We start from the raw sequence: 12,615 nt of genomic DNA, 5'->3' as shown, positions 1-12,615 counted from the left end.
GCGCTCCCGCGAGGGGGTGCTTTTCACGCCAAGGGTGCATAATACGGCACAACACCGGTACGGAGCTGAAAACGCCCGGGTGGTGCTGAAAAACGGCGGCTTAAGCCTCTGGAGATGGAAGTTAAATGTTCAAAATTGACAGATCTATTTGGTGCCGGGGTCCACACCCCAGCAGGTGCTGCTGCGCCAGGAGACGAGCGAGTGGAGGCATATATGCTAAGTAACGTTAGCCTGGGGCTAGCTAGGCTACATTTTGAGACATGTCCAAAACAAAGTAGAAAACGTTTTTACATTGAATGTGATGTGACCTAATTAACCGCATACTTGCGACAACATATTAGCCCAGAGTTGAAGGGCTGTGACTGTTGGTAGTTGCGGTTGATTTTGTTTAAATAGGCCGAATTGTGATATTATGGGTTATTATTGTTCAGATGATTTGGCTAAGCTAGCTAACAGCTGTTAACGTTAGTAGTCTCTTGTTGCCATAGCAACAGTAAACATTGACGTGGACTAATGAGCTGTAAATAGAGATGCAGAATCAAGCTGTAAATACGCTTACTTTGACCGTTGCTATATTTCGGATATCATGACTATGACAATGTGCATCTGTTGTCTATATCTGACTGATGAATAGTATCTCAATAGTGATAATCGGAGATGTCGATGAGGCCGTGAAACATCCAACCGGCGCTACGATCATGTATGTTTTTATTTCACAGCGTTTTACTCTATCACTCTATTATTATTACCATGTTTAGCATTGCTATCCCACTATTATCATTAGTAGTAGTTTAAGTGTGTAGAAAAAACGGCTAAAACGAATTTCTGTTATGTGGTAGGTCTGTCTGATGCGGGGTCTCGGAATAAGCGCAGCTGCTGGTGGTCTGAACAACGTGGGACTGGGGCCAGCAGTTGTAAGCTATTAAAACATGTATAAAGAATACATGTCTATTCTTTGTGTCTCATCACTATCACTACATAGAAAACCGGATGGGTTTCTTTGGGGGCAACAACTATGGCTGTGAATAATATATACAAGAGCAATGCGCACCCCGCTGTGCCTTAACTTTCCATTCTTATGTAATGTAGGCTATGACTACAGTTTATGTTGTTAGGTGCAATGATCATGACAAGCGGCGTATTTAGGGGGGTAAGGAATAGAGTACAAGATTAATAGTCCTTGAATATTTCAAAGATGCGATATGGAATCTATTGTGTGTGTGTGTGTGTGTGTGTGTGTGTGTGTGTGTGTGTGTGTGTGTGTGTGTGTGTGTGTGTGTGTGTGTGTGTGTGTGTGTGTGTGTGTGTGTGTGTGTGTGTGTGCGTGACATTGATTTACATGTACTCAAATAAGAATAACACATTCACAAAATATTGTATTTGTTGACCGTACATAGTGTACATTTGCAGTTGTTTGCGTAGCCTATTTATTAAGGAATCAACTACGGTCTGCCTCTAAATCTGGCTGTCTCTCATACCAGAGGGGCACAGCCTCATGGGATAGGCCTAATGGATGTGAAAAAGGTAATATATGATGAACCGAAGGAAAAGGTAGGCCTACCGCATGACACAAGATAAAGACTATGCTTAACAAGAATATAATAATCAGCAGCCTGCACACATTTATTTTTAACTGTAAGTTAACTATTTTCATACAATGCCATTGTTTTGGCACAAAGTATCTAATTTTACAGGCCTCACTGGTCTGGTGAATACTCTCTTCATTCCTGCGGAAGTTATTTTGAAAATGTTATTGCATTCAGACGTTTCTTCCATCACATTATGTTTCTTCCGTAGGCCAAAGAGCTGCACTGCCATACATTTTCCTGCGGGTTCGGGAAGGCCTATGATGTTGTATGCAATAAGGCGGGGACTATGTACGAATTACTTCAGACATGCGATAGGTTTAAAGAAAAGGCTTCCAAAAACCAAGGCAAAGATCTTGTTATTTTAACATCTCATAAAAGAGCTATTAGTATGCATTTTCGATATCACAAAATGACCGAGATTGGCACTGAAACCCTCGTAATTAGGTAGCCCTACATCAGTGCAGGAAGGAACCAGACAACCACCACAAGCAGTAAGGACAAAAAGGAATATCGTGGAGAGATGGCAATATTTGACGTGAAAACAACTGGCGATACTAACATTCTTACTATGGTTATGAACAATTTGGGGCTGAGAAAGTTAGCGGATGAGGTTACAGTGTATGGCTACAAAGGTCAAACAGTGAGAGAAGTGCTGGAGCAAGATGGACGTTTTAGTGACGAGGTATTACAAAGCAATTATTATCTGCAGGACACAAAGAATGGTATACGTACGGAAAAGTCCACCCATGCAAATTATCTAGATGGTAGATGTTTCAAGATAACAAGAGGTTACCGCTTAGAAACGCTGTGATAGTTAAACGTCCGTGCGTGGTTTGCAACATACTTAGGGTCCTTCATGATAACGCCACACTTACATATGGATATTAGCTATAAGGCTATCACCAGTAATGATAAAGAAGTGGTACGAGTTTTGTACAGATTATGTTTTGGTTCATTGTTTGTTTTTTATTGGTTTATTATTTGTATGCATTATATGTTGGTGTCATCGGTCTCTTTTGTAATGATGATTTGTATATTAATGTGTTAATAAAGATAAATGCATGTTAAATGTTGAATGCTTCATGTTTTTTTTTTTTTTTTTTTCACCAAGTATCCATCCCATCAGAGGGGATGCAAGCAGGGTGGTAAACTGGATGTGGACGTACACGATATGTTTGACCCTAGGCTTCAAAAACCGTTCAGCATGGTAGTAGCAGGACCATGAAATACCAGCAAAACCTACTTTGTCAAAACAGCTATTCATACGGTTCACGTGACGTCACTGTAGCTTTGGCCGCGATCTTGATGACCGATCCCACCCACTGACCCACTGATTTCAGTGGTAACTCAGTCAACAACAACAGCAACACCTGCGACCACAATCAAACGACAGTCATGCCGGCAATTTGTTGTGCAGTGGGCTGTAACAACAGCCGTACGAGGAACCCCGGCTTGATTTTTTATTAGTTACCAACCGAAAAATCAAGAAGAGATAAGTGGTTAGCTGCAATAAGACGAGATCATTGGGCGCCCACATCTCACAGCTTGCTGTGCTCAGAGCACTTTGTGTCAGGTAAGATTTCGCTTCAACTTAGTAGCAGCTGGGGCTAAGAAGAGCTATAATATGTCTGGAGAACCAGGAGAACACTTACAAAACTTGATTTTGTAAGAAGTTCCTGAGTTTCACGTGTTTTGTAAACATGTCTTTCAGCCTCTGTAGCACTAATGCGTTTGCGTTGTATTAGATAGATAGCTAATTACTTGATTCATTCCAGAGGTAAATTACATTGTCATAGCAGCAACATAGACAAGACAACAAATATGACAAGACATGCAATGCAATAAATGCATAGCACTCTATTATTTCACAAAAACACATTTCCTGAAGTAGGATGAAATCACTGTCACTGTTTAGCCCATGCAAACTTCATGATTAGATTTACAGCTGTGATTTGCTTAGTACTATTCCATAGCAGTCAAAAGGAACTGATTATTGCCCCTTTTCCCATATTATAACCTACATTCGTATAGTCTGCGAGAGATGTATTTACTGAGGTTGGACCATGTGTTCCGCATATAATCTTTGTTTTACTATGCTCTGGCTTTGTAGGAGCAAAACGGGACAACCACTTGAGCCCTGCTTTTGTGCCCAGCCTGTTTGCATATACCTCTGTGAGGGAGAGGGAAAAGCAAAATTACGTCTTCCAAAAGTTTCTGAAGACTCAGCAGAGGAAGCGCAAGATCCGCGAGAACAGCAGATGTCTTGCTGACCCTTCAACCACCGATGTTGCTGACATGGAGGAGCATGAAGTCACTACTGACCACAACACTGACCACAGTTATTCAAGAGACACAGGCCCTGGCATTGTAGAACCATGCGTGAATCCATCCTGCCCAGGCTACAACATTTGCATTGGAAAGTGAGTGTGCACGGCTCCGAGCAGAGGTCAGTGAGTTAAGGGCCAGGTTAGAGGAGCGGTCCTTGAATGAAGAGGCATTCAGGGACAATGACACCATGTTGCAGGATCTAACAGGTCTTCCAACCTTCGCCAAATTAATAATTTTGTTTAATTTTGTTCAGAAGTTTATAAAAGTTGGACAATCAATCACCCCATTCCATTGTTTGATCCTAACATTAATGAGGCTGAGGCTTAATGTGCCGCTTCACTTTTTAGCTTTTTTTTTGGGATTTTCTAAGTCAACTGCTGTCAGAGTGTTTAACAGCACATTAGATGTATTGTTTTTCAGATTATCAGAACTTATCGTATGGCCACCTAAAGAACAAATTCAAATTAGTCTCCCAATGTGTTTTCGCAATAACTTTAAAAACTGCACCTCCATAATTGATCGTTTTGAAATATTCATAGAAAAGCTAAAGGACCTGAGATGCCGTGCACAGACATACTCACAATATAAGCACCACAACACCGCAAAATTTCTGATCTCAATTACACCTCAAGGTGTTATATCCTATGTGTCAAAAGGTTGGGGGGTCGCACAAGCGACAAGCACATAACAGAAAATTGTGGATATCTTGATAATTTGTCACCAGGAGATGTCATTCTAGCTGATAGAGGTTTTAATGTTAAAGATACAATGGGTCTGTATTGTGCTCAGCTGAAAATACCGGCATTTACCAAAGGCAAGACACAGCTGCATCCACTGGAGCTAGAGGCAACAAGGGGACTGGCAGCTGTCAGGATCCATGTGGAGAGAGTCATTGGCCTGGTGAGGAATAAGTACACTATTCTTCAGACCACCATCCCTCTGACACTCTGCCAAGCCGCTTCGCATGGACAGCCTACCTCCATCGACAAAATGGTGACAGTTTGCTGTGCTCTGTGTAATATTAGCCCATCAGTCATCCCTACAGAGTAGAGACGTGGTACAATTGTTTTCTCTGACTCTGAACTACATAGACCAACTACTATACGTAGGTATATATATTTTTATTCTTCATTTATGTATGGATCGCATCTATTTGCCACATTACTACAAACACAATGGTTAAAAAAAGAATTTAATTCAATTGAATAAATCAAAAATAAAAAAATGTTTCTGGATACCAAACTCATTTCCTTTTTGTTTGTTTTTTACATTCTACACATTTCCAACTCTTTGGCACCCTGCTCAGCTTCAGACATGACTTGTGGAACTTCTTTCGTTTGCATTGCTCAGATGTGCAAGAATACCTTCTGCAGTCATGGTAAGGCAGAAACGTGGGTCGCTGACACAATCCCTGAGAGCGCAGCCATTTGAATTTAAAGGGCACTTTATTTCAAGCACACCAGTCCCATGACAATCACAGGTCACCACACCATCTGGGGCCGGTTGCACCAACTGGGCGTAACTAAGCCTGGTCGTAACTGCTAAGTAGGTCTTAGTTACGACCTGGCGTTAGAATGGAACTAACGCCGGTTGCACCAACGGGACTTACGCCTGGTCTTAACTACGCCCGGTCTTAGCCATGCGCGGCCATGTGAATGTTCCATGGAATGCGCATATCACCGCGTTGCTAGGATACCTCGTGACAACAGCTGTTTACTATTTTACTTGACAGGCTGTTGGACATCGAAATAAATAATTAATTCGTTCACTCATTGTCATTCATCAATTGTGTTAATGCCTAACAATAAAACACTGCAAATGAATATAATTAAAATATGTATTTGTAATGTCTGGTTTACGACGAGCAGGCATTTAGACGGGAATGGTTCTTTTTGACAGAAGCAATGCATTGAACATCATCAAATGACACGGAGCTAAATTGAGTTGTTTTGAGACTGTATGAGAGATTTGTTTAATTTGTCGGCCTATATAAAACATATAAACATAGTTAAAACAACATTCGCAACTGATTATAAGTTGAGAACGGACTAATCGGCCAGCGATATCTTCCCGACAGGCAGTCGATCTGTGAACACTGATCATATCGCCGGCTGTGCTTTGAAATGCAGTTTAGTGAAGCGTACTGAGCAGTTGCATTGGATTGGATGTAATTGCTATAGAAACAGCCTGGAATTTCAACTCTACGCCTGCCCCTGACCAGGCGTAGGATTTACGCCTGGTCTTAGTGAAAAGAACGCTAAGCCCAGTTGGTGCAACCGGCGTAACGGTTAGGTTGGACTTAGAACGCCAAGTTACGACCAGGCGTAGTTACGACCAGGCTTACGCCCAGTTGGTGCAACCGGCCCCTGGTGATGCTCCTACCTATGGTAGGCCCGGGTTGATAATGAGCCCTGATGTTGTAATGCTGAAGTTCAAATGGAGATCTTGCATGGTCTTCAGGTATGACTCCCTGGCAGTTTCCTCATTTTGCAGACCCCATCTGTGAAAACATGAAAGACAGTAAGGATATTTTGAACTTTATGATAAACCAACTAGTCTACATTGTCCAATACACTGTTATATACAAGATCATTCCTGGAGTATAACCATGATGGAATTCCGAGAAAAAGGCCTGATTAATTTCTTCATCTCATCTCATTTTCGTCCGCTTATCCGGGGTCGGGTCGCGGGGGGAGCAGCTCAAGCAGGGGGCCCCAGACTTCCCTTTCCCGGGCCACATTGACCAGCTCTGACGGGGGGATCCCGAGGCGTTCCCAGGCCAGTGTTGAGATATAATCTCTCCACCTAGTCCTGGGTCTTCCCCGAGGTCTCCTCCCCACTGGACGTGCCTGAAACACCTCCCAAGGAAGGCGCCCAGTGGGCATCCTTACCAGATGCCCGAACCACCTCAGCTGACTCCTTTCTAAGTAAAGGAGCAGCGGCTCTAATCCGAGTTCCTCATGGATGGCTGAGCTTCTCACCCTATCCCTAAGGGAGGCGCCAGCCACCCTTCTGAGAAAACTCATCTCGGCCGCTTGTACCCGCGATCTCGTCCTTTCGGTCATCACCCAGCCCTCATGACCATAGGTGAGGATAGGAACGAAGATCGACCGGTAGATCGAGAGCTTTGCCTTGCGGCTCAGCTCTCTTTTCGTTACAACGGTGCGGTAAAGCGAACGCAATACCGCCCCCGCTGCTCCGATTCTCCGGCCAATCTCACGCTCCATAGACCCTCACTTGCGAACAAGACCCCGAGGTACTTGAACTCCTTCACTTGGGCTAAGGACTCATTTCCTACCCGGAGTAAGCAATTCATCGGTTTCCTGCTAAGAGTCATGGCCTCAGATTTAGCGGTGCTGATCCTCATCCCAGCCGCTTCACACTTGGCCGCCAGCCGATCCAGTGAGTGCTGAAGGTCACAGGCCGATGATCCAATGAGGACCACATCATCTGCAAAAAGCAGTGACGAGATCCTCAGACCACCGAACTGCAACCCCTCCCCACCACGACTACGCCTCGATATCCTGTCCATGTATATCACAAACAGGATTGGTGACAAGGCGCAGCCCTGGCGGAGACCAGCACCCACTGAGAACGAAACTGACTGGCTGCCGAGGACGTGAAACAGCTCTCGCTTTGGGAGTACAGAGATTGGATGGCCCTGAGGATAGACCCCCTTACCCCATACTCCCGCAGCACCTCCCACAGTTTCTCCCGGGGGACCCGGTCATACGCCTTCTCCAGATCCACAAAACACATGTAGACCGGATGGGCATACTCCCAGGCCCCCTCCAGGATCCTTGCGAGAGTGAAGAGCTGGTCTGTAGTTCCACGTCCGGGGCGAAAACCGCATTGTTCCTCTTCAATCTGAGGTTCGACGATCGGCCGAACCCTCCTTTCCAGCACCTTGGAGTAGACTTTACCAGGGAGGCTGAGAAGTGTGATACCCCGGTAATTGGCACACGCTCTCTGGTCCCCCTTTTTGAACAGGGGAACCACCACCCCGGTTTGCCACTCCTTTGGCACTGTACCCGACTCCCACGCGATGTTAAATAGGCGTGTCAACCATGACAGCCCCTCAACACCCAGAGCCTTTAGCATTTCTGGCTGGATCTCATCAATCCCTGGGGCTTTGCCACTGCGGAGATGTTTGACTACCTCAGTGACCAGGGAAATTGACGACGAAACACCATCAACCTCGAGCTCTGCCTCCAACATAGAGGGCGTGTTATTCGGATTCAGGAGTTCCTCAAAGTGTTCCTTCCAACGTCCGACGACCTCCTCAGTTGAGGTCAACAGAGTCCCATCCTTACTGTACACCAGTGGAGGCTTCTCCATTGAGGAGAGGGAGGAAGATCCTCCCTAACATTGTTGAGAATAAAAAAATTAGATTGCCCCGACTATTGTAATGAATGAATGCCCTTAAATATAACTACTTTATTGCCTTTGAATATATAATGTTCATTTCCCTGGGTAAAGGGACATTAGCACCCCCTATCGCCTATTGACAATTACTTCAGGGAGGAACGTCCTCCCTCCGCCGCCGTTCACTCCCATTCATTTTCCCGAAAGTACTGGCGGCCGGTGGATAACATGGGTTTCAATGGGAGAGAGGAGGAAAATCCTCCTCTGAGTGGGTGGGACCTTAAGGGGTCTGATTCGCGCAAAAATCTATCCGTCTGCGCTATGAACCAATAAGCAGGATCCCTGGATGTTGAGCAGTGTTGCCAGATTGGTCCGATTTCCCACCCAATTGGGCTACTTTTAACCATGTTAGGCTGGAAAATTTATCATTGGGCGGGAAATCTGCCCAATCTGGCAACGCTGTCGATAACAAACCCGGTCTGCATTGCCGCGGTGCTCGGTCTGAGAGACGCAGAGCAAGTGAAATCTGCGATATCGAGATCCTAAATGCACAATGGAAACATTGGAAACGGAGGACATTGTTAACGTCTTATTACAAAAACCATTCCATTCATTCAGAAAGAGGTAGACCACTTCCCAAAATCAAGGTCATCAGAAGTAATGGCAACGTCAGTGTTGTGAGTGCTACATGGTTTGCTAGGTACGCATGACTTACTGGTAGCATTACAAGCAATTGTAACTGAAAATAAACATAGCTAAATAACTTCAGTCAGTGAGGGCAAAAATAGGCCCAATAATAGGCCCAGATTTTTTTATTTACTTTTACAAATCAATAGTAGGCCTGATTTGACTAATATGCTTTGCATCCTTTCCTTCTCAAATTACAATGATGCCACTGGTGGCTTTGTATACATTTTGTTCACATAACTCCCTCCCTGCTATTTTGTAGTTCACCAAAACACCCTGAAACAACTTGAGTCTCACATTCTTATGCCACCATACACCAACAGTGCAAGCAGGCCAATGGCAACCAAGCGCGCAGTCCTTCCTCCCTCACTTTAAAAACCACCAGCCGCCACTGCTGTACACAGCTTGGATGGTTCCCCGTTTCCCCCTCCTGAGGTGCCGGATAGTCTTCCAGAAACACTTTGGTGCCGACCGAAAGTCCTTCTCCATGGCCTCTCCGAACTTCTCCCACACCCGCTGCTTAGCCTCCGACACGGCAGCAGCTGCAGCCCTTCGGGCCTGTCGTTACCCTGCAACCGAGTCAGGAGTCCTCCAGGATATCATATCCCGGAAGGCCTCCTTCTTCAATCGGACGGCTTCCCTGACCACCGGTGTCCACCACGGTGTCCGAGGGTTACGGCCCCTTGAGGAGCCTAAGACCCTGAGGCCACAGCTAGCCACCGCAGCTTCAGCAATGGAGGCTTTGAACACCGCCCACTCCGGCTCAATGCCCCCAAACTCCACAGGAATGCCAGAAAAACTCTGCCGGAGGTGTGAGTTGAAGATACCTAGGACGGGGGCCTCCTCCAGACGTTCCCAGTTCACCCGCACTACTCGTTTGGGCTTACCAGGTCTATCCGGAAATTTCCCCCATTCCCTGATCCAACTCACAACCAGATGGTGGTCGGTTGACAGTTCCGCCCCTCTCTTTACCCGAGTGTCCAAAACTTGCGGCCTCAGATCAGATGACACGATCACAAAATCGATCATTGATCTTCGGCCTAGGGTACTCTGGTACCAGGTACACTTATGAGCACCCTTATGTTCGAACATGGTGTTTGTTATGGATAATCCATGACTAGCACAGAAGTCCAATAACAAACGACCGCTCGGGTTTAGATCAGGGAGGCCATTCCTACCCACCACGCCTCTCCAGGTGTCTCCATCGTTGCCCACGTGGGCGTTGAAGTCACCCAGCAGAACTACGGAGTCCCCTACTGGAGCCCCATACAGGACTCCAGTCAGGGTCTCCAAGAAGGCTGAGTACTCTGAGCTGCTGTTTGGTGCATGCGCACAAACAACAGTCTGAGTTTTCCCCCCTACAACCCTTAGGCGCAGGGAGGCGACCCTCTCGTCTACCGGGGTAAACTCCAACACCGCGGCGCTCAGCCGGGTATTTATGAGTATCCCCACACCCGCCCGGCGCCTCACGCCCTCTGCAACTCCGGAGAAGAATAGAGTCCAACCCTTATCCAGGAGTACGGTACCAGAGCTGAGACTGTGCGTGGAGGTAAGCCCCACCAGATCTAACTGATAGCGCTCCACCTCCCTCACAAGCTCCGGTTCCTTTCCCCACAGCGAGGTGACGTTCCACGTCCCCAGAGCCAGCTTCTGCCGCCCGGGTCTGGTCCGTCGAGACCCCTGACCTTCGCTGCCACCCATGTGGCTGCGCACCCGACCCCAACGGGTCTTCCCACAGGTGGTGGGCCCATGGGATGAAGAGAGGGGGGGTGCCACGTAGTTTGGTCGGGCTGTGCCCGACCGGGCTCCGTGGCAAACCCGGCCACCAGATTAATTTCTTGCTTTCTAAAATGTATACCTGGTTGCTTCTGTTGAAAAGTGTGAAGACTGGGGATAGTAAATTCTCTTTATCAGAGATCAAGAGTTCTTTGTCCTGGCTGCCTCACGAAATACTGATGCAGTAACTCTTCCTGCTCTCTGATCAAACCACACCCTGGACTTTCTCTGCTCTCTTGTCTTTTCCTCAACTACCAAACACTCCAAAAAGAATCGAATCATCAAAAGGGTTTGAATGGTAATTATTATAATCATTACGTTAGTATGATGAGGTAAAAGTGGAGCTTTTCTGTTATTTTCAATATCTTACCTGCTCCGGAGTGAGATGAAGCTCCTCAAAAATCCTAGCAGCCTCCTCCAGCAGTGAGGGCAAATCCATTTCAAGACAGGCGCTTGAGTACAGAGTAGGGAGAGGTGGTGGCAAATCCAAATGTACAGTCTTGGGAATGTATCTGACGGAATGGCCTTCAACAACTGACAAAATTGCAATCTTTGGGATGGCCTCCTGGTTTTCACTGCTGTGGAGCTGTTCAAAAAACTGCTTGAGCTCATCAGCGGATGGTTTCATTTGATGGTGGTCGTCATGTTTTTTAGCCTTCTCCTTTTGGAATATGTTTGATAGCTCATCATACTTCACAAGTTTCTTGCCTGGGTCTTCCCATGCACATTTATTGTCTGTGCATGCCTGTCCCTTTCTGCGCTCATCAGCAGCCAGGAGTGAGAACATTAGTGCTGCTGCGTGGGAGCACACCTCTCCCAGTCCTGCCATACATGTGCAGTGTGCCATGAAAACAGACAGAACTAGAGAAGGGGCAAAGGGATTAATAGAGGGACAGGGTATTCGAGCAGGACTTGGTAATTGAGCGGGTAGGCGATACGAACTTGCTGGAAGTGTATGACGAACTGGCGCCGGCAGACAGGGGATCCCAGACTGAAATAGGGAACGTAGATTGCGGATTGCCGACAGGTGGGTTGCGGGAAGAGGAATCCGTTACGCCCTGCCACCGCTAGAGGTGGGTGTTGGACCGTTTAGCGGGACGAGGCGTAACAGACAGACAGACAGACAGACAGACACACAGACAGACAGACAGACAGACAGACAGACAGACAGACAGACAGACAAACAGATTTATATGGATTTACCGATTTTATATGGATCCCCATTAGTTGATGCAGAAGACACCAACTACTCTTCCTGGGTCTACACATAACATATATCAAGACAAGATTCCACATTTCAACAAGATTTAAAATCATGCTCGTAACCTATAAATCCCGACATGGTTATGGCTTCTTTTTTTTTTTTTTTATATTTAACTGATATGATTCCACTACATAAGCCTTCTAGACCACTAAGATCTTCTTAGACCAATCTGTTAATTGGGAAACATGGGGAAAGCAGGATTTAGTTATTATACAACAAATAGCTGGAATAAACTCCCTGAGGATTTAAGACTTGACTCCAACTCGGACCACTTTTAAAACAAGGCTGAAGACTTTTATGTTTACTTTAGGTTTCTGCTAAATCTTTAGTACATTGCACTTTCTTTAAATAAAAGCCTTTTTAACTTAACCTTTTATTATCTACTTCTTTCTAAAATGCTTTTTAGCTTTAGCTTTTACGTTCTATCTATTTTACCAAATTTCTGCATGTGTTCTTTTCTAGTAATTAATTTTAGTGTATGACAATGTTTGTATGTGAAGCACTACTAGTACTACTAGTCTACTGTGTGTGCATGAAAAGTGCTATATATATATATATATATATATATATATAAAGTTGCCTTGCCTTTCCTAAAATATAGTAATA

The 12,615-nt window shown here is 45.6% G+C and overlaps 1 protein-coding gene and 1 long non-coding RNA gene across 3 annotated transcripts in view; one reads left to right on the top strand and one right to left on the bottom strand.

The window, feature by feature from the left end:
* Positions 1-421: 421 nt before the first annotated feature.
* On the top strand, positions 422-5,120 carry LOC115555672 (uncharacterized). The gene is made up of 3 exons (XR_003978898.1): positions 422-700; positions 840-3,162; positions 3,700-5,120. It is a non-coding gene; the product is annotated as an uncharacterized LOC115555672 (long non-coding RNA).
* Positions 5,121-6,283: 1,163 nt separating this feature from the next.
* The window catches only part of dnai3 (dynein axonemal intermediate chain 3), a 129,750-nt gene continuing 123,418 nt past the window's right edge, over positions 6,284-12,615 (bottom strand). Inside the window, exons 20-22 of one of the 2 annotated variants that reach the window (XR_003978897.1) lie at positions 11,688-11,812; positions 11,116-11,606; positions 6,284-6,417 (exon numbers count right to left, since the gene is read on the bottom strand). The gene's annotated coding sequence lies outside the window, so the exon portion shown is untranslated. Of the gene's footprint in view, positions 6,418-11,115; positions 11,813-12,615 lie in introns of both variants that reach the window. The other variant, XR_003978896.1, reaches the window with a different exon arrangement.

Source organism: Gadus morhua, chromosome 12, assembly GCF_902167405.1.
Source record: "Gadus morhua chromosome 12, gadMor3.0, whole genome shotgun sequence".
NCBI lineage: Eukaryota > Metazoa > Chordata > Actinopteri > Gadiformes > Gadidae > Gadus > Gadus morhua.
The sequence above is the reverse complement of the archived record's forward strand: the minus strand, read 5'-3'. Positions and strand labels throughout refer to the sequence as shown.